The sequence below is a fragment of the Protomyctophum bolini genome (assembly GCF_963924005.1).
Source record: "Protomyctophum bolini genome assembly, chromosome: 1".
Taxonomy (NCBI): domain Eukaryota; kingdom Metazoa; phylum Chordata; class Actinopteri; order Myctophiformes; family Myctophidae; genus Protomyctophum; species Protomyctophum bolini.
In genome coordinates this window covers 17,957,121-17,979,385 of record NC_137862.1, presented here as the reverse complement: position 1 = coordinate 17,979,385, position 22,265 = coordinate 17,957,121, and positions in this window count along the sequence as shown.

The following is a 22,265-nucleotide window of genomic DNA, read 5'->3' as shown; positions in this document are numbered from 1 at the left end:
CATGTCGTGGACACTGGCCAGTTGAGGCTGGTTGACCGGTCGACCTCGTACCGATCGTGTGTGTGTGTGTGTGTGTGTGTGTGTGTGTGTGTGTGTGTGTGTGTGTGTGTGTGCATGCGTGCGTGCGCCGTGCGTGCATGATCCTTTTCTAGCATGGGGCACATGAGAATGTGAGAAATGGAAGCCATCGGAGATAATCTGGTCACCTGATCCCAGGGCTGTAGGTGCGGGCGATGACAGCCGCGTGGTGCCACCGTGTGACATACGATGAGGGGCCAAACGGCAGGTGACCGACTGACTCACCCTCTGGCTCTTAACAGACAGATGACCGCACCGCCAGGGGAAGAGGAGGACAGGAAGAAAGAGGAGGAGTAAGAGGGGCCGGGAGGAGGGGAAAGGAGAGAAGGGAAGGGGGGTATAGCTAGATAGGGTTAAGTAGAGCGATTGGTTTCACTTGATACCCCTTTTGGTGTGATTCGTGATATAAGCGGGTCTGATGATGCAAGACGGGAAGGGAGGGAGGAGGGGGGAGGAGGGCAAGGAGAGGAGAGGACAAGGAGAGGAGAGGACGGGAAAGGAGTAACACGGTTTGACACCGCAGAGGGCTAGGAGGACACTGCAGAGGGCTAGGAGGACACTGCAGAAGGCTAGGAGGACACTGCAGAGGGCTAGGAGGACACTGCAGAAGGCTAGGAGGACACTGCAGAGGGCTAGGAGGACACTGCAGAGGGCTAGGAGGACACTGCAGAGGGCTAGGAGGACACCGCAGAGGGCTAGGAGGACACCGCAGAGGGCTAGGAGGACACTGCAGAGGGCTAGGAGGACACTGCAGAGGGCTAGGAGGACACTGCAGAGGGCTAGGAGGACACTGCAGAGGGCTAGGAGGACACGAGGGCTAGGAGGACACTGCAGAGGGCTAGGAGGACACGAGGGCTATAGGAGGACACCACAGAGGGCTAGGAGGACACTGCAGAGGGCTAGGAGGACACGAGGGCTAGGAGGACACTGCAGAGGGCTAGGAGGACACTGCAGAGGGCTAGGAGGACACTGCAGAGGGCTAGGAGGACACCGCAGAGGGCTAGGAGGACACCACAGAGGGCTAGGAGGCACTCTGCTGGCACTGCGACGACACTGTCTGTGCGGTTTAACAGCGGGAGAACAACGGCGAGCGACACTTGAATTTCATTGGCTATCGCCTAATCGCCGGACGATGTCACCCTGACGATGTTCGCCTGCTATCTCCAGCTATCTCCGGTAGTTATTCAAATAATGCACTTCCGGAAAATTCGTCTGGCTGTCGCCCGCTATTAAAACGTACTCTACTAAGAGTTCATTTAAGTTGAGTGTCCAACTAACTGTACACACTCACTCTCAAACGGCTGAGTATAGGCATGTGGTGGTGGGTGCATTGTTGTTTGCATGTGTGTGTGTGTGTGTGTGTGTGTGTGTGTGTGAGTCTGCCTGCGTACGCGTGTTCCGGATGAGCACAGGGATGGGCCACACGCAGACAGACGGGCGCGGTTTGCGCACGTGCGTGCGTATATGCAACAACAGCATAATCAATTAACCTAACCGCTCTGCAAGAGAGGAAACAAGAGATGTAAGCATGCCTCCCACCTCTTCAAAATGAGAGAATACACAAAGGTTTATACAGACAGCTTGAACAAAGAACGAAGCCCCCAACCCCCCCCCCCCGCCCCTCTCCATTTGTTTAAAGAACACTTCTCGAGCCACTAGACAGCCAACAGAGAGTCCTCTATCCAAACAAAGCCAGATGACAGTCACCAGCATGCAGGAGAAGCAGAGTGCTCACATACACAGTCACCATTGTGTCGTTTCAGAGCCGCACAGAGATAATTACCCGCGAGCAGATAAAGGAGAGGGGCCGCGGCTGCACGTTTAACACCCTCATAAATGCAGATGTTATGCCGCTGATTTAATCAGGGGTCTAACAGATGTTTTTTTTTCTCTTTTTGGCCAGCCACCCCCCCTCCCCCCCACACACACACTCCCCCCCTTTCATTAAAAGCCCCGTCGCCGCGGACGCAAGAAATCAAAGATTATTCCAGGAATTAGGATATGAAAAGCGTGTTAGCTCAATTAAGGAAATTAAATTGTGTACATTGGAACGGGGGGTGGCAGGGGAGGAGTGGCGTTTGTTCAGCCAGTCAGTGTAAGTTTAAGTGAGAGATTTTTGTTCTCCCTTTTTAGCCTGCAAGGCCGGGACGTAATAAAATCAGAGACACCCCCCCCCACACACACACACACACACACACACACACACACACACACAACACACGCGCGCCACCCCACCCCTAATTGAAATGCACTTAAGAAGGATCATGCTGACAAATGTGATTGTATTGAGGCGGTAATGTGCGCACCCACCCCTCCTCGTTAAATGTGATGAAATTGAAACGGCCAGGGCTGACGACAGCTCCCTGATACGATCAGGAAAAACTGGAGATGGCAGCAAGTTAGCAAGAATAAGATGTAGACGAGAAGGGAGAAAAAAACACACACACACACACACACACACACACACACACACACACACACACACACACACAGGTAATCAATTTAACGCAAACTCATCAGGATTGCCCCACCCCCCCCCCCCCCTACCACTGCCACCATCGACCCCTCCTCCTTTCCCTATTAGGAACACTTAGAGATGAAAACAAACGACAGGTAGAGACACCAGATAACGAGTCACCATGGCCTTATCAGCTGTGTCCTGCCAGGGGACACCATTCACTTCCTCCTCCGTCTCAGTGCATGCTGGGAGATGATGGACCGCCAGGTGTTTGGCCCCGGGACCCATTAACACAGAGCTAATGTAGACACACGGACACACACGCACAAGCACACATGCATGCACGCACATACAGATATACTACCGGTATACAATATTACATAAGCTACACATGCAAGTATTTACATGCATACACATTCTGATGCATATATAAAAGCACACACATGCACACATGCAGTCATGCATGCACACGCACGACGGTGTACATTTGGGAGTTAATTTGTTAGATTTCATTTTAGGGCTCGATTTTCGTCCATGCTAAACCCCTCCCTATAAACTATTTTGTAAAAAAAAAGAGAAATAGCCAATCTACATCGACACATTGTGAGCTTGTAGAGAAAACAAAAGAGCTATGCATAGATTTTAGACGTTCCCCACAATCCCCCCAGAAGAGTGTTGTCAACGGACAGACTGTAGATATTGTACCCAGCTACAAATATCTAGGCACAATTATTGATGACAAACTGAAATTCTACCTAAATACTGATACGAAGCATAAAAAAGGTCAACAACGCCTGTACTGCCTAAGGAAATTGGTTAAGTTCAATGTCGACAAGACTCTGATGAAACTGTTTTACAGTCCCTACATCGAGTCCGTCAGTTCTTTCTCCATATGGTAATCTCTGCATCAGAGACAAAAATTCCCTAGGGAAAATTGTAAAAGTGGCCTCTAAAATGATTGGCTCACAAATGAACGGCCTAGATCAGATCTTTAAGAAACAGGTGCTTAACAAAGCCCTGTGTATCAGATCTGATGCTGCTCAACCACTACACGGAGAGTACATCCTTCTCCCATCCGGCCTTCGCTTGCGAGCCCCCTGTGCCACAAAAAACAGGCACAAACATTCCTTTGTCCCGGTCTCTATTTGCACACTGAATGCTGCTGTGGGTAGATCTAGGTCCAGATAACCTTATGATGAGCACTTTTCACTGTATTATCTCGTGCCTATGTCTATGCACATGCACTTTTATGACCTATCGCATAGCACTTTAACGCCTGCACTTTAATGGTTGTGTGCACTTTGTACTCTGGTATCTGCTATGTGAACTGTTTGTTTGTACCGTTTCATTGTTTAATGTACTGTCTATGCTGCAACCCAATTTGCCCTTCGGGGACACTAAGGGTGCGTTCGGAAATGTGCCCTGAACGCACTGGTGTGCTCTGTTGTCGTTCGTTTATTCAGTGTACTCGGTGCGTTGTCGTTCGAAAATCCAGTGTGCTGCACACCTGGTGTGCCGCATGCCAGCACTGAGCGACCCTACCCTGAAGCTGGGGTTGTCCAGTGTCGAAGGTGTGAATGCGTCACAGCTGTGGTCGTTCGTAAATAAGGCACACTGAACGCACTTTCTGACGTCACCGCCCACCACACTCAACAAACTGACCACATTCCCGGTGCGCATTTCCAAACGCACCCAAAATAAACTTGAACCTTGAACCTTGAACCTATTTTAGTCATGAAAGAGCTATGTCCCGCCTTTGTATAACGAAAAGGGGTCGTTAACGAAATAATTCAATAATCATCATCGTTGACAAAAGGAACACTGATTGGGAGTACCATGACAACAGGTCTGAGGAAAAAGGCCTATAGACAGGTGCCAACCACACTGTATGAACCAATATTATTTGTATCCACCCTGTTACAACTCAAAAACATCAGCCACAACACACATACTGTAGATCCACAATCAGTCTTTAAATTAACATTTGGAATTGATGGCTGTTCTGTCAGAGACAAAACCTCTAGCTTGAACAACATCACACATTGGCTAATTTAATTGAAGTGAGAGCTATACAGTACTTACAGCTACTGTATACATACGGCACAGATACTGTTCCGTGTTACAACTCACTACCATCAGAAACACAGTGTATAGATTCACATCAACATTCCAGAGCCAGAAGTCATTGCATCCAAAAGTGTCAGTAGTACAACAGCTTGAATCACATCAGTATACAGACAGCATACAAGCCTCAAGACAAGCAGCAGCAAAGGGGGGTTCCTACCTTGAGCGATCTTCCACTTGACTATCAGTTGTCTAGGTGATGGCCAGGGTCAGACTTTGAAACTCATGGATAGAGATATCCTCTCTCTAGTTCATCCTCAGATGAGGCCTTCCAGTGCAGGAGTCTCCAGTCATCTCCATCGTCCATAGGTACTTCTGGCTAGCTGCATTAGTTTCCTCCCCTGCTAGTCCAGGGCATAGATAGATTTTAGTACCACCTAAGGTGACCGTAACATTTTTATTCCTACATGCATCCCATTGTACCGCCTCCCGCACAGACAGTGGCTAGCTGCGACAGAGCAGATCAGAGGCAGGAACGTATAGGGACGCGCAGCTAGCCACTGTCTGTGCTGAAACAACTGACCATCAAGAATGCACAGCATGTACGTCTGTGTAACATTTAGCCGGGGAGAGATGCTACAGGACCCTCTGTGTAAAGTCATCCAAATGTCAGAAACTTTACTTACGTAGGGTTTCGAGCAGGGCTAGGTTGGCCCCTGCACTATGCTGGGCCAACCAGCCTGATTTTCCCGGCTGCCATATTCTCACTCACCCTTGGTAGCCCCCCATACAGATGCATGTTGGTACCATGTGCATGGTTGACGTTTAGTAGGCTATATAGCTCAATACTAGCCGCAAGCAACTTAGATCTGCTTAGCATATATAGCATCCGAGTTACAACATGCACTTCACTGCACACAGCAGTGCTTTATCTTGACTATAATTTGTTTTACCAAGTAAAATAATAAAAGTGACACAATTCAGCTCTATGCATGTATGTTAACTCGCCTAGAGTACAAGTTGGAAAGAAAGCGACCAAAGCAGTTTGTTTGTCAAGAGATAATTAACTTATTCTCTTTCAACTGCAGTCAGTCATGTGACTCAGCAGTTTTAACTCCCTGACAACACTGACAACTCTGAGTTACTTCCCTGAGGTGTCGGTCTACATTAAAAGTTGTTTATTTCCCTCTTTTACTTCCAAACAGAATGGAACTATCAATCAAATACACCTGTGTCTGTGTGGCAGATTACCCTGCCACTGACTCATTTAATAGATGACAGACTGTTTTCTTGTGTTCTCCCCTAAATTATATGTTTAATGACACAACAGTATATGTATGCAGGACACAACAATGGGTTAAAGTCTCACCTCCAAGTTTGCCATTGCCATCCAAGTTGTGAATCATGTTTGGAAAATGTTTGACATGTGTTACCACAGTGCTACCTGGTGCTGACCAGTGGGGAAGGACCCGATTGTAGCATGAGGCTGCCTTTTATAGTGCCTGACTCCATTGTAGGGAGCATGCTCAGTCCATCCCACTGGATCAGACCAACTGTAGGGTTTTGTAAATATGTGAATTTTTGTGGATGATGTGTACTGATTTAAATGTGAAATATACAAGGATTAAATGTGATTATGTGTTAAAGTTGTTATTGTCTCTGGACATGGGGCTGTTAATTGTGGAATAAATTAAGGTTGGTACGGTCCAGTGGGAAGGGCCTAGCCTATATTTAAGAAGGGGTACCTACCACTGTCCAGCAGTCGATGTAGGGCTGTAGACCAGGAGGGCCAACCTATTCGGCCATTGTAAATAGTGTGTTGTACTGTTTTTGGGACACCATTTTTGACACTTGAAAGGTGAATGAATAAAACAGTTTTTTTGCTTAAGAGGATTTCTGGCTTCCTATTTTGAGTATCCTGCTCATTTGAACACTTTTTGAGGTTTTGAGAACTGTGTCACGTGCCCGAGTGTGCCAGTCTGTTTGTAGCAGTTGTGGGGGTGGGGAGGGGGGTGCATGCACGCCTGCTTATAGGGAGTGTCTGACAATAACCTGCATTCACAGAGTGTCTACTTTTCAGGGAGTATATCTGACAATAACACCTTTATTGAGGTTATGCTTCTTTTATTTTTTCCTATATTGCCCTTTTGGATGTTGCCCTCAGATTTAAGCAAGCACACTTTTTAGATGAACAAATACAAACTAAGAGGAAGTCTTAGTTTGAATTACAAAATGTTTAAGATAATACAGTCGTAGTGAAATAACATGAAATAAGCCATCATACTATAGGCAAGTCAATGGAACAGTAGGTCTGTATCTCAAGTTCACACACACACACACACACACACACACACACACACACGAACGCACACATGTGCACACATGCGCATGCACGCGCGCGCGCACGCACACACACACACACACACACACACACACACACACACACAGAGAGAGAGGTCGGTGACCAGTGGGGATCCATCTTGCTGTCCACTGATAAACGGCACAGAGCAGCGGTCTGCAGGCATCTTATCTTGGATGAATGGCCACTAATGAAGATTTAACATGACGATGTGTTTGTGGGGCTGTGCTCCCTGGCTCGGCCCACTGCTAGATAGTTTAGGAGATACAGAGGCCAGGCCGCTGCCAAGAATTACGCACGTGTCTCGTAAATACTGCACAGAATTAAAACGCCAGAGTCGACGGAGTGAAATATCAATATTAATAGCTTATGAAAGAATGATCAAACATCATTAGCGATGGCATTCGATAGCCTACTTTTCCTTTGGTGTTGAGCTGGATAGTGAGCATGCAGAGACTGTAATCACGTTGCAAGAAGAGAACTGTGTCTATGAAAATAGACACAGCTCTCTCCCTCAACGCTCTTATTTTATTTAGTAGTAGTTGATGAGAACATTGTACTCGAATTGCAAACACTAAATACCTACACACTTCCTCGACTTCACACAATGTTCTGCAAACAAGTCTGTTTTCTTTTCCCCATGTATAAGCAAATAAAAATAGAAAAGTGTGCGGCTGAGTTGCTGATACAAAAAAATACAAAATGTAACGTGTTTGCTATTTCTCTTGCCATTAGCTGTTAAGCACAGCCTTGCTCTCTGAAGTAATTCTCTAGAGAAGCCACTAGGGGAGCATTCAACCCCCTTTTCAGCAAAGTTGAGCAATGAGCACACAGCATAATTTGCAAACAAACAGAGCAGAGACATATGTATGTGTGCGCACACACACACACACACACACACACACACACACACACACCATGCTGGCTCGTGGTGCACATTTTTGACAAAATTCAATTTTTGCCACGGACATACAAAATTAATATTACCAGAAACACATAAAGAAATAGCCCTGAATGACCATAGGTCTGTAACTCTGAGATTGTTCAAATGGAACCAAATGGACCCATACTTTTAGAGTTAAAGGGGTCTTGGCAAATAAAACATTTGAGAACCACTAGCACTAGTGGACTCGAATATGCCAGAGTCATAGCAAATCACTGTCATACTGTACATTTTCTGATAAAGGTATGTATACATTTTTACATAAAGGATATCCATCCGGCACTTGTTCCCTTGTTCACCCGCTCGCTGTTGGCGGGAAGTCGTGTGACTCTGCTATCGTAGCACCGCCAGGGTGCAGCGATGGGAATACGGTGCGTACGGCCCGAGTAATAGAACACACACACACACACACACACCTCTATTATGCATTACACATCTAAGATATTTAAGCTCTTTGTAGGAGTTAAGTCTTGGGAGTCATGCCATGTCATTCTGTGGCGGATGAGAAGGTATAGCTTTAGTCATGTCTGTATTAACAGGATGACTTCCAAAGCCTCTGGGATGCAGTACATCTAGCAGGGGTCTGTCTGTCTGTCCCTCTCTCTCTCTCTCTCTCTCTCTCCCCCCCCCTCTCTCTCTCTCTCTCTCTCTTACAGTCAGTCCGTGCCTCGGCTGGCCCTATAAGCCCCAGATCAGAACCTCCAACGAGGGCCTGTATTAAGGGGATCAGCCTTACCACAGGGACCTGCTATTCACCAAATAAGATCAAGTGTAGTGCTAAAGGTTTATTGGGAGTCAAAACAAACATAACGCAGCACTTCCACTGGCCAACCGTTGAGAGACAGAGGCTAGAGAGAGATTACGTATAAGGAAGAGTCTTGTTTGGTTTCGGCGGGTTTCGTGACTTGGGAGAGGAAAAACCAAACCAAAAGAAAAAAGGCCTTCCCCGTTTGGGTTAATACAAAAATCAAAAGCCCAAAGAAGGTGAGACCATAGATCCGTGAGCATCCGTTAGGCAGACGCGTGCTATTTTTATTCAAGGCTGTGCGTGTCATCCTCAGACGTGAAGGAAAGGCCCTGTTTTTTCGTCTGCTTAGGGTGGTGCACTTGAGATTTAAGGTACGGTTCTTATTTTTAAGACAAATGCCGCCCAACTGTCTGGAACTGCACGGTAGGCTTAGGTATAGTGGGGAGGCAGGGAGAGGGGGGTGTGCCTGTGCCAGCCAGCCTGCACTGGGGCCCCTTGAGGAGACAACCAGGGTCTATGCATGTGTATATTTTCGGTGTCTGATTGAACTAAAACACAGCCTTTAATGTATCATTTGGAGTGAACACCATGCCCAAATGAAAACACACACACCTACAAGTCCCGGTTTAATTGAAGGCTGCAGGTTTGCGCTGAGCAGACAGTTTTTTTCCCTCCCTTTTTCTCGTTTTTATCCTATTTTCTTTCTTTTTTTTATGGGAGGAGGAGAGTGCCCACCCCCTCCCTTTTTAATCAATATTCTCAACTTGTTTTGCTGCAAATTAAAGCTGCCATTCTCAGGCCAGGACGCACAGAGACACACACACAGGATATAAAAACTGCAGCAGCAAAGTTTTATATTTCAAGTGAAAAAGATTGAAACGTAATCCTGCATTTTCTGAAAACAACTGAGGAGAAAGAGAGGGGGAGGGGGGGAGGCAGTGAGAGGAGGAGGGAAAAGGCACCATATAAGGGACCCCTATAGATGCTATTTCTGCACTGTGAAGAAACCGGAGGGATAAAAATATCATGAAGGTTTGACAGTTTCACATGTTCCCCTCACGCATCCCTCCTCTTTGAGCTGTAACACTATAAGTGTCTGTTACGGTAACCTGCTGCGTTGGTACACTTTGCGTCCGTGCGTCGGTGCAGAAAAAGACATTCCATTTGTGTACGTTTCTGTCTTATATCCTACCTCTCCATAACATGCAATTGCCTGCAGTTAGGCCCGACATAACATGCAATTTATACAAAAGACTCCCCCCCTTGCTGCCTGTCTGCCTGGTAAAAAGGGGGATAGTTGCTTCTTTGTCGTGTCATACGTATACACTCTTCAGGAAGCTGTTGTAGTGCCTAAAACCCTTCAATTAGGTTAATCAATATTTGATGGTTGGGGAAATGATGAGGGGGGCTCTGATAAGGCTTCGCGACCACCCCCCCCCCCTCCAGTAACCCTCTGTGCTGTCGTGATGTCTTTAATTGTTGGCCCAAAGCACCAGAGACAGACAAGACTTTGTTTGCTCAATAATGGATGGTCGGCATCCCTAACACGATATTGAGTTTGGCTTGTCTGCGTGCGCCGTGCGTAATGGCAGCTGCTGCTCCTGGCTTTACATGGTACAGCAGGAGAAGTGTGTGTGTGTGTGTGTGGGGGGGGGGGGGGTAATTGTCCATGAGTAGCTGTCTGTCTGCCTGTCTATGAGTAGCTGTCTGCCTTCCTGCCTGTCCAATTGTCCATGAGTAGCTGTCTGCCTTCCTGCCTGTCCAATTGTCCATGAGTAGCTGTCTGTCTGTCTATGAGTAGCTGTCTGCCTGCCTGCCCAATTGTCTATGAGTAGGTGTCTGTCTGTCTATGAGTAGCTGTCTGCCTTCCTGCCTGTCCAATTGTCCATGAGTAGCTGTCTGTCTGTCTATGAGTAGCTGTCTGCCTTCCTGCCTGTCCAATTGTCCATGAGTAGCTGTCTGCCTGCCTGTCTGCCTGTCTATGAGTAGCTGTCTGCCTGCCTGCCAGCCAGCAAGTTGGTTAACAGAAAATAAATTGTTATGGCTGAGTAAAATAAAATACAATAAACACAATTTGCCTGAAAATAGATTACCCAGCTATGACCTTTTTCATGAAAAAAAATGAGTAGTGATATGGCTGACTGAGTAAAATAAAACAATCTACCTGAAAATAGATAGCTATAAGTGAAGAGCAATTTCCGCAATTTCCCCATTTACCATTTCCACAATTTCCGCAATTTCCATTTCCGCAATTTCCTCAATTTCCATTTCCGCAATTTCCGCAATTTCCATTTCCGCAATTACCATTTCCGCAATTTCCGCAATTTCCATTTCCGCATTTCCGCAATTTCTGCAATTTCCATTTCCACAATTTCCGCAATTTCCGCAATTTCCATTTCCATTTCCAACTATTAATGGCAGCTGGGTTTCATCATTCAAATAAAATAGAATTCTGTCCGTTTAGCTATAAAATTATGTCAGGGAATAGGGATACACAGTATATGTATTTCATTTGCATTGCATCTCCCCCCCCCCCCCCGCCAAGCTTTTATTTTAGTTCGAGTAATAGTACAACTCTAATAGTATTACTTATAATAATGTAATTAAAGATAACTTCATTCAGATTTATTTATTTTTATTTCATTTTCCAGATTTCTTTTTCTTCTTTTTTTTAGATTTTCATTGGTGGGCCAGTCATAATGGTCCCGCGGGCCTGATGTGGCCCGCGGGCCTGAGGTTGAGTATCACTGCCCTAGGGGACACGGGGAGAACATGCAAACTCCACACAGAAAGGCCCTTTCCACTATAATTTCTATAATTATAATCTATAATTAATAATTATGTAACTTAAGCTCTATACTTCAACTAGATTTAGTTGCGAATACCAGAACGCTCACCTCAAAACACAGTTGCTCAGTGGACTCTGCCTGGTATTGCTAAACGTAACCTCAGTAAACTATGCCTAAATGGTTAAACCTAACCTTATTCCTAATCGTAACCTGTGCCAAAACCCAACCCTATTCCTAAACTTAACCTCAGTAAAACTATGCCAAAACCCAACCCTATTCCTAAAGTTAACCTCAGTAAAACTATGCCTAACGCTCTGAGCAGTCGGCGTGAGGTCGGTGGGGGAAAAAAAAAGACAAACCTTCCAGAAACCTGGCAATTTCCCTGATGAACTGTTGAGATGAGCCAGGAACACCACGGGGGAATGAATGTCATGAAAGACCCTCCATCCCCTCCCACTGTGTGTGTTGTGTGTCCGTTCCACCTGCCTGCCTCGAGGAGGAGACAGTGCCACTTATTGAGTGGATGGGGTTTGATTGACTCTAACCACTAAGGGCCCCCATTTTCTGCAAAGCTTCTAAAACAGCTCGCAGGTGTATTTGCCTAATAATGACATAGCCAAAACAGGGATACCACCAACAACAGGGAAGGGATAGACAGGATAACACACACACGCACGCACGCACACACACACACACACACACACACACACACGCACACGCGCGCGCGCACGCCAGGATGTCCAGTGTGTTTTCTAGCCAGGGCTACTTGGCATGACAACAGACGAAGCCCCATCAACGTCCGGAGGAGATAATCTCCCATCATTTCTCATTTGAATAGCACTATTTAAAATGTAATGTGTAATAGCATTAAGCTATAGACGACCCCCCACTCCACCGTCCCCCCTTCCCTGCTCTGAGAGGCCACATCTGTTTGTGGCATGTGTGTGTGTACGCACACACACACAAGCTTTGATTCCTCCTCTCTGGTGGGATAACCGGAAGCCTGCACCCCCCTCTCTGCCTCCATATCTATCTCTCTCCCCGCCTCTCTCTCTCTCTCTCTCTCTCTCGTCCTCTCTCTGCATCGCCCTGTCCATCTCTTCCGCAGTACCATCGCGCACGCGCACACACACACACACACACACACACACACACACACACACACACACACACACACACACACACACACACACACACACACACACACACACACACACACACACACACACACACACACACACACACACACACACACACACACACACACACACACACACACACACACAGTTCCAGGGTACGGGGCCATGGCGAGCGAGCCCCGAGGACTGGGAGTCGGATACCATTCCATTTGTGGGATCTGTTGGTGTCCTACTTAGGAGCTGCAATGGGACTCAATTAGGCTGAACCGAGAGGGAGCTGATCATTAATGTATTAATGAATACAATGGCAGGGAGGACGGAGTGTTGAGCTTGCTCGTTTGTTCAGGGCCTGGCCGGCCGAAGCCAACGCTAGGCCGAACAACGGCGGCGTGCTTTTGATGGGCGGTGGGCGGGGGATGGAGGGGAGGAGGGAACAGAGACGATGATGGCCCGGTCAAACCGGGACATCCTATATAATGATGAACACTTTTTGGCTTGTGTCACTGGCTTAAAGCACGCGTCCAAACAACATGACGTGTGTTTTTATAAAACCAATATGATGTGCACACAGTGTTCTCAGTGTCACAGGAAATGCATGTACTTGAGTGCTGTACTTTAAGTACAATTTGTGGAGTATTTGTGACATTGGTGAGCCGATGGCCGTGGAGGCCATCAGCTACCACTAATTGCGAATAGGAAAAAATATATACTTTTGGCTACACTACATTTCTAGGAAAGGAAAAATATAATATGAATGAACCACTTAAGCCCTATTTCAAACAGATCTGCTATTTTGACTGTAATTTGTACTTTTGGATACTTGAATCAATGTATAGTTTGTCCACCACTACCGTCTTGGCCCCTCATTTGCAGGTTCTTATTGACGTGCTGATCCATCAAAAGAAAAAAATAAATCATAAAAACACACACACACAGGCGCGCGCACACGCACGAACGCAGACACACACGCACACAGAACACGACCACGCACACATTATCTCTATTCTCCACGGCACACAGTCTCCCGCACATTAAAAATAAATTCATTCTGAGTCAATTTGGGGAATGTTTGGCGACGCGGGGCTAGCTGTGGGAATTGCAGATCTCTCCCTCTGTCCCCGAGGCTTTCTCTTTGTCTATCTATTTGGTGTGATTAAAAATACAATGATGAATGCATATTTCTTCCAGATGAATAACTTGAGGGAGTTGGCAGGGGATGAGTCGGAGAAAGAGAGCAGCGTGTGTGTGTGTGTGTGTGTGTGTGTGTGTGTGTGTGTGTGTGTGTGTGTGTGTGTCGGAGGGAGAGAGAGGGGGGCAGGTCAGTCAGATACTGGGCTCTGGATCTTCTTAATGGAAGGAGTTCATCTGGACAGCAGTCCACCAGGGTGTGTGTGTGTGTGTGTGTGTGTGTGTGTGTGTGTGTGCGCGCGTGCGTGCATGCAAGCTTGTGTGTGTGTGTGTGTGTGTGTGTGTGTGTGTGTGTGTGTGTGCGCGCACATGCGTGCGCTCCTCAGTGTTAATGTAACACTGAGTTGCATTAGTAGTTGCATTAGTACACACTCAGAGTTACAAATGCATGCATTTACCAAGTGTACAAGTACATACTGTAGATGTAGATTGACCATGATTACAATACAATTTGTGTAGCATTATGAAACACAGGACAGATATGGATATAAAAGAGATACAACTATAAGGCAGTGATGTTCAACTGGAAGCCCAATCCGGCCCCCTGAGGTTTCTTGTGGCCCCTGGGACGCATTCCATATATGTACAAATAAATGTAAAAAAATATTATTAGATGCTTGATTGTGAGGTTGTACAGGATGACCATTTTTAATGTTATTCATAACCGTTAAGCGAAGCTCGTTAATGGTTAATCAGCCATCAACCGATAAGAATAAAATGTCTAAGGCTACTATTTAGAATAGAGGAATGTTCACTCAGGGTTCCAAATTAAAACCCACCATACGGCATTTGCAAAAATTCTAAGGAACTAAGGAGTAAATGTATTATTTGTTGAATAAGTCAAAAAAAATACATGATCACTTGATACATGATGTACTTAAGAAAAGCATCTGGTGTTAAATTATATTTAAATATCAAAAGTAAAATTACAGTTTCAAAAGTGAAAGCCCTTTTCCTAGTACAAAGAAACAAAACAGCCAGAATGGTTGTCTATACTTCTAATACTTCTCACTGCTTTCAGAATGGTGTCGCTTTCAAGTAGGCCTAGTTAGGCAAATTATGTTTTCACCATGTTTTGTATAGCTTGGCAAAAGTTATGCTGCATTACAGTGGCGCATACACATAAAAGAGCACAAGATGAGTTTAGAGAGCATGAACACAAACCTTCCATTTGTAAGTTTTTCTGGGTATAGTGGATGTTGTCCATTAACAGCAATAATTCACCTCATACAGTACATCCATTAGCTTGTATATTTCATCTTCCCCATCTCCATGCACTTCAAACACACCATAAGATGTGCATCAGCCGGGTGCACAAAACAAATGCAAAAACCTTTTATTCATACAAACATGTAAGGACCCCTTCACGTTGCCAGCCTGGCTCCCAATCTCTTCTCACAAAGACACTTCCATGCCAATGACCCATGCACATATCTATGGATATCTGCATTCCAGTACGTTCCGTTCGCTCCTATCCCAACCAGAAGCCATGGATTAACAATGACATACGCATCAAATTGAGGGAGCGCACCATCGCTTTCAAATCCGGGGATGTCGATCTCTACAAGCGATCCAGGTACGAACTGAGAAAGGCTATCAAAGCCGCAAAGAGACAGTACAGGGACAAATTAGAACTCAACTACAGCGGCTGCGACTCGCGGCGAATGTGGAGCGGACTACAGGCGGTTACGGGCTATAAACCCAAGTCAGGTAATATCACTGACACCTCCGCGTCTTTACCGGACGAGCTGAATAACTTTTTTGCCCGCTTCGAGGCTCACAACACGGACCCAGCTACGGCGCAGAGCGCACCTGAGGTGGTGGACCTGCAGGTGGCGCAGAGGACTGTGAGTAAAGCGTTTCAAAAAGTTAATGCTCATAAAGCTGCAGGGCCAGATGGGATAGCCTGTCGTGTCCTTAAGACATGCTATAACCAGCTGTCATGGGTCTATACAGACATATTTAACCTATCCCTGTCATTGTGCGTGGTGCCATTGTGTTTTAAAAAAACAATAATTGTACCCATTGCCAAGAAAAAACCTGTTACCTGTCTCAACGATTACCGACCTGTTGCTTTGACATCTGTTCTCATGAAATGTCTGGAGAAAATGGTTATCTCTTATATCAAGAGCATCATTCCCGCTACTATTGATCCCCTACAGTTTGCTTACTGTTCAAATAGATCTGTGGACGACGCAATCTCTCTTGCTTTGCACACTGCCCTGGTACATCTAGAAAAGAAAAGCTCTTATGTCAGACTACTGTTCATAGACTATAGTTCCGCATTTAACACTATTGTACCATCTAAATTAGTGTTGAAACTCAGTGGCCTTGGTGTGGGCAGCTCCATCTGTAAATGGCTATTCGATTTTCTGACGGGTAGGCCCCAGTGTGTGCGCATAGGAGAGAGAACCTCATCCACAATTCCCACCAGAACGGGTGCGCCCCAAGGCTGCTGCCTCAGTCCTCTGCTGTACAGCTTGTTTACTTTTGATTGTGTCGCCAGATATGAGAATAACATCATAATTAAATTTGCGGATGATACCACAGTGATCGGACTGGTAACCGATGGTGATGAGAGGGCCTATAGGAGGGAGATAGAGGATCTAACTCTATGGTGCGATAATAACAACCTCTCACTTAACACCAATAAGACCAAAGAAATCATTGTAGACTTTAGGAAGTCCAAAGGTATCCACACCCCCATTTCCATCAAAGGGTCATCTGTCGACATAGTTGATAACTTTAAATTCCTGGGCATACACATCACAGACACATTTACATGGTCACTCAACAACGAGTACATCCTCAAGAAGGCGCAGCAGCGACTGTACTTTCTGAGGCGCCTTAAAAAATTTGGCTTAAGTACTAAAGGTCTAGTGAATTTTTATCGATGTATAATCGAAAGTGTCTTAACTGGCTGCATCACAGTGTGGTACGGTAACACGACCGCTCAGGATTGCAACAGGTTGCAGAGGACCATTAAAACAGCAGCTAAAATCATCGGCACTACAGAATTACCCAGTCTCCATAACATATACACCACGCGCTGTATGAAAAAAGCCCATAACATCATGGAAGACACCAGCCACCCCGCAAATACCCTGTTCAAACTACTCCCTTCCAAAAAACGCTACCAGAGCATCAAATCTCGTACCACCCGTCTCAGTAACAGTTTTTACCCCCAGGCAGTCAGGCTGCTGAACAGCTGACCTTGAACTGTATTGCACTTCATTTCACTTGCACTTTCTTTTCCTGTTTTTCGTCTTTTTGTTGTCCTGTGTATGTAAGATTGTGAGTGCTCTGAGCAAAACAAATTTCATTGTATGTATACTCTGTATTTATACAAATGACAAATAAACCTGAACCTGAACCTGAACCTGAACCACAGAACACACTGAAATATCTGCTTCCTATTTCCTAAACTAAGCCTGTGCACTATAAGGACTGGCAATTACCCTATCAAACATCACAATGAATGAATGCAGTATGAAGCAGGCCCTAATCTGTTACCATATTGTACATGCATGTCCATTGTTGTGTCCTATGGGACCTATATATATAACACACAACAAATGGTCAAACATTTTGTTCATTTCTGTTCTGCTATCACGGCCATGTGGCCCCCTACTTCCCCTGAACCACACACTTAACTTCATTTAAGAAGTTAAGTGTGTATTTGAGCATACATTGTTTCTTGTGTGAGTACTTCTCTGTTTATTCACGGTTGTGTACCGGTACTGTCACTTAGACCAGAGGATTTCATTGCATGTGTGGATGATGCATTTGTTTTTCATATTACGTTCATACGTTTTGAGCGCTGATGATGTAAGGACCGGTCCATATAGACTTAAGTGGTGCACTGTGTGTGTTCTTATATTCATTAACGATGCTGCCCTATTACTACAAATCCAAAAGGACCACCCACACAAACGTGAGTGCACTGCACACACACACACACACACCCAAACACACACTCGCACGCACGCATGCACGCACGCATGCACACAGCCCCGCCTTACAAACTGTAAACACAAACACACACATTATGGAGCCAGAACTAGCTATATCTCTACATGAAGCATAACAGCAGCTGGGCATCAAACTAAGTGTACAGTGAGTTTGGTCTTGAAGTGAAGGGCTGGGTGGGTGGTTTGTATCCCCTGTAGCAACGGCTCTTGGCCGCGCTACTGAGGCCTGTCCATCGCCGTCTCCGCTGGCCTCCCCCTCCCCCTCCCCTCCCTTCCACCACAGGTTTGGTGCTCCCCCTCTACTGTGGACACGCTCCTCCTGCATCTCCTCTGGAGAGCGCGTAAGAAACTCCCTCCTCCTCCTCCTCACATGCCGACATCAGAGGGCAAGCATCTTGCAGTCTCAAAGCTTTGATGAGACTGAAATAGTGCAGGAAGTTTCTGTCTTAAACGTGCCTCATTGGACCTTGATTCCACGATGAGGGAGAGACAGACAGAGAGAGAGAGAGAGAGAGAGAGAGAGAGAGAGAGAGAGAGAGAGAGAGAGAGAGAGAGAGAGAGAGAGAGAAGGGGGGGGGGGTGACTGAGAGAGAATGAAGTGAAATAAAACAGACTAAGGGAGAACAAAGGAAGCAATGATGAAGATGAGGGTAAAGGCTGAAGAACAGATCAGCTGGTCCTGATGGAAAGACTGCACTCACATGGTCTCTCCTCGCTCGCCCCTGGCTCACTGGGCTCTCCTCGCTCGCCCCTGGCTCACTGGGCTCTCCTCGCTCGCCCCTGGCTCACTGGTCCCTCCTCACTCGACCCTCTCTCCTCCCTCGCCCTGGCTCAGTCAGACCATCCACTACAGCACACCATGAAACACATGGAACCACATGCACCACCTCATCTTCACATATGTCAAATGTTGACAAAGAAAAAGAAAAAGAAAACCTGAGATGACATGAGAAGTTAAGTAGTCTGAGCCGCATACCATCTGATGGTGAATTGATTGGAAAAACAATACCCTGTCATTAGTGAATGGAGTGTCCACTTACATTTTGAGCTGGGTGGATTGTAAGTGAAATGACATTAATGTTATTCTCAGCTTCAGGGGAGGGGGAGGGGAGAGAGAGAGAGAGAGAGAGAGAGAGAGAGAGAGAGAGAGAGAGAGAGAGAGAGAGAGAATGCCTTAATAGTGCTGAGTTTAAAAAGGGGAAGGCATGTGGACTACATGCGAGGAGGGACTGGTTTTAATGATGTGGCAGAGGCAGAGACCGAGATTGAGAGATATAGATAGACAGAGAGTGGCAGTCAGAGATAAATGTGCAAGAGAGAGAGAATGAGTGGAAGTGAGAGACAGAATAGAACAGAGACAGACACAAGAAGAGATGGTTCATCATGTTGTTATCCAGACACACCCTGATGGAGCTGGGAACTTCTCCTTTGCTCCACCTATTCCATGGGACATGTGAGAATGGTCCAGTGCAAAAAAAAAAAGCCCATTGTGGGAGTATGGGATTTATATTATTACCCTCTATCACTATACTTGGGTGAAATTCATGTAGCCTGTAGAAAAGAAAATCACAAAACCGTGTGAAGTGAGGGGCGCTAATATATTAAAGTCTAACTCATGTTGATTAGGTGATGTAATGGTGGTGATGTAAAACCAACGGTGCCAACACAAACATTAAGCGCCATTAACAATAAAGACACAATATGACGTAAACGACACATTTTGTTAATGTGTTTACTAAACAAACTTTGAACTAAAGACGGACATTAAAAAACAGGGATGTGCAGGGCAGGAAAACAAACCTACCTTCTATGATGTCACTGAGCATCATGAAGCTACCCAAGGACCCACCCACCTCAGACAGTAGAGTACTATACAGAGAGCCCCGGCCTCCAGTAGAGTACTATACAGCCCTATAGAGAAAGACCGGCCTCCAGTAGGGTACTACAGCCCTATAGAGACCGGCCTCCAGTAGGGTACTACATCCATATAGAGAAAGACCAGCCTCCAGTAGATTACTACAGCCCTATAGAGAAAGACCGGCCTCCAGTAGGGTACTATACAGCCCTATAGAGAAAGACCGGCCTCCAGTAGAGTACTACAGCCCTATAGAGACCGGCCTCCAGTAGGGTACTACATCCATATAGAGAAAGACCAGCCTCCAGTAGATTACTACAGCCCTATAGAGAAAGACCGGCCTCCAGTAGGGTACTACAGCCCTATAGAGAAAGACCGGCCTCCAGTAGGGTACTACAGCCCTATAGAGACCGGCCTCCAGTAGGGTACTACAGCCCTATAGAGAAAGACCGGCCTACATTATGCTTATTTTAAATTGAATTATTGTTGCTTTTTATACATTTATACATTTTTATACACTTATTTACAACTTTCTAATTATTTTGTATACAAACAACTGGGCAGGGCTGAACATATATGTTCAGCCCTGCACCAATCAGAGTAACTAGTTTGGTTTGGATTTAAAAAGTCAGAATGCATTCTGACTTTTTAAATATAAATAATTCAATTTAAAATAAGCATAATATTCAAGCCCTAATACTATATTTTGTGCATGTCATTAGTGGCTTGGTAAATGGTGCATTTACAGCACCTTTATCCAAGGCGCTTATTGTCGGTAACAGCATGTCTATCCCCTTGCCAATGCACTAGCGCTATACACCTATACCATCAGCTCCCAATACCACACATGACTTAGTTACTTACCCAAACCGTGCTCCTCATACTCTGAGTTGCCTGGGATCGACCCCTGAACCTTGTAGTCAAAGGCGAGTGCTATACACACCGACTGAGTGTGCGTCACAATGCAACGTGTTGTGAGCTTGTAGAACAGTTTTCTTTTTGAAATGGAGCTAGTGGTTAACACACCAGGCAGTTATTCATGTGGAAACTAGAAATGCACTCTGCCAACTTGCGCCTTGCACACAAGTATAGGCCGTGCTTCCCTGCGGTTATGGTTAGGTTTGGGTTTGGGGTATAGGGTGTCGGACTAATGCCTGCCGGACTGTTACGTACATCGGACCAAAGATATGCACCCGTCATATTAGACCTATAGCTTTTTCCCCAGTTTGAATGGGTTAAAGCCTTTAAGATGATGCCCATGGCGTGCTGAGGGACTGCATGAATTATTTCATAACAACACAATCATATTGTTGTTGTCATGAGGCCAAACCACAGCAGACACACCGACTATAGCACCAAGAAGGCGTTGTGGTCTGTTGGCGCTCGGTTGGTGCTTGAGGAATGGAAACAGGGTTTAAAATCTGGGGTCACCAGGTCAGCCGTTGGCGCTCCACAACCAGCCTTCTATTATTGAATTAATGGCGGCTATGGAGCGGGCGTGGCGTGTCCTCTGTGGTCTGGCAAAGTGTCGGCAGTCACTGGGTTTGTTTGAGTAAATGCAGATATTGCTTTAACGCATAATTACATCATGAATATGATTTATTTTTAAATATATATATATATATATATCCTTTGATATTTCATGCTGTCATAGAGGTGCCGGATCCATGTAAATAATTACCGGAAAGCAGATGGCCCTAATCTAAGAGGTCCTGGATGTTGCTCTGGCATGCAGGATCTATAGAGCTAGGGTTAGCTTTAGCACCATCAGCTATCTCTCTATAGGGCTGTAGTACCCCACTGGAGGCCGGTCTTTCTCTATAGGGCTGTAATACCCTACTAGCTACAAAACAAACATACATTAACCAATTCAACCATATATAAATGTTGGCCATTTGAAAATAGCTGATCTACAACTTCACAATGCGTCGCAAAACAAATGATCCCGGTGGTTTCACTCATATGGATATGAAGAATCAACTGACTGTGAAGAAAACGATAATGTTACTGCCGCCAAATTTGTTAAATGTTCGCTAGAAACAAACTATCAAATATAAGTGACTGACTATCGTAAACAATACAGAGACACCTCCCTGACAATATCGCCAAGACTGTTTATTTTTGGACCACAATGCTTAAATGAGAAATGAGACGATTTTAAGATGACAAATGTTCTTTTCCATAGAGAAATTATACTTCCGCAAACCAGGGGATGAGCGAGTGACGTCAGGACTTGGGCTTTGTACAGGTCACTCTTATCATTGGCACATCAGGGCTGTGCTGGCTTACTCACCATCATGAAGAGTAGAGGCTACAGGGCCTAAAGGGCCCGTGTGCAGGGCCTAGCGTGCTCTCTTTCAGCGCTGCCTAGCACCAATCAGATAAAAGCACCCACACCTGTCAAACAAACTGCTGGAACTGTGATAAATTAAAGATCAAATGGCTCGTTGAAAAGTACAGTGACGCGCCCCCGCTCCCTGTAAGCACACCACAACCTGAGCTTTACTGAGAGAGAGAGAGAGAGAGAGAGAGAGAGAGAGAGAGAGAGAGAGAGAGAGAGAGATAAAGAGAGAGAGAGAGAGAGAGAGACAGAGAGAGAGAGAGAGAGAGAGAGAGAGAGAGAGAGAGAGAGAGAGAGAGAGAGAGAGAGAGGTGATGAGGAAATGATGATGA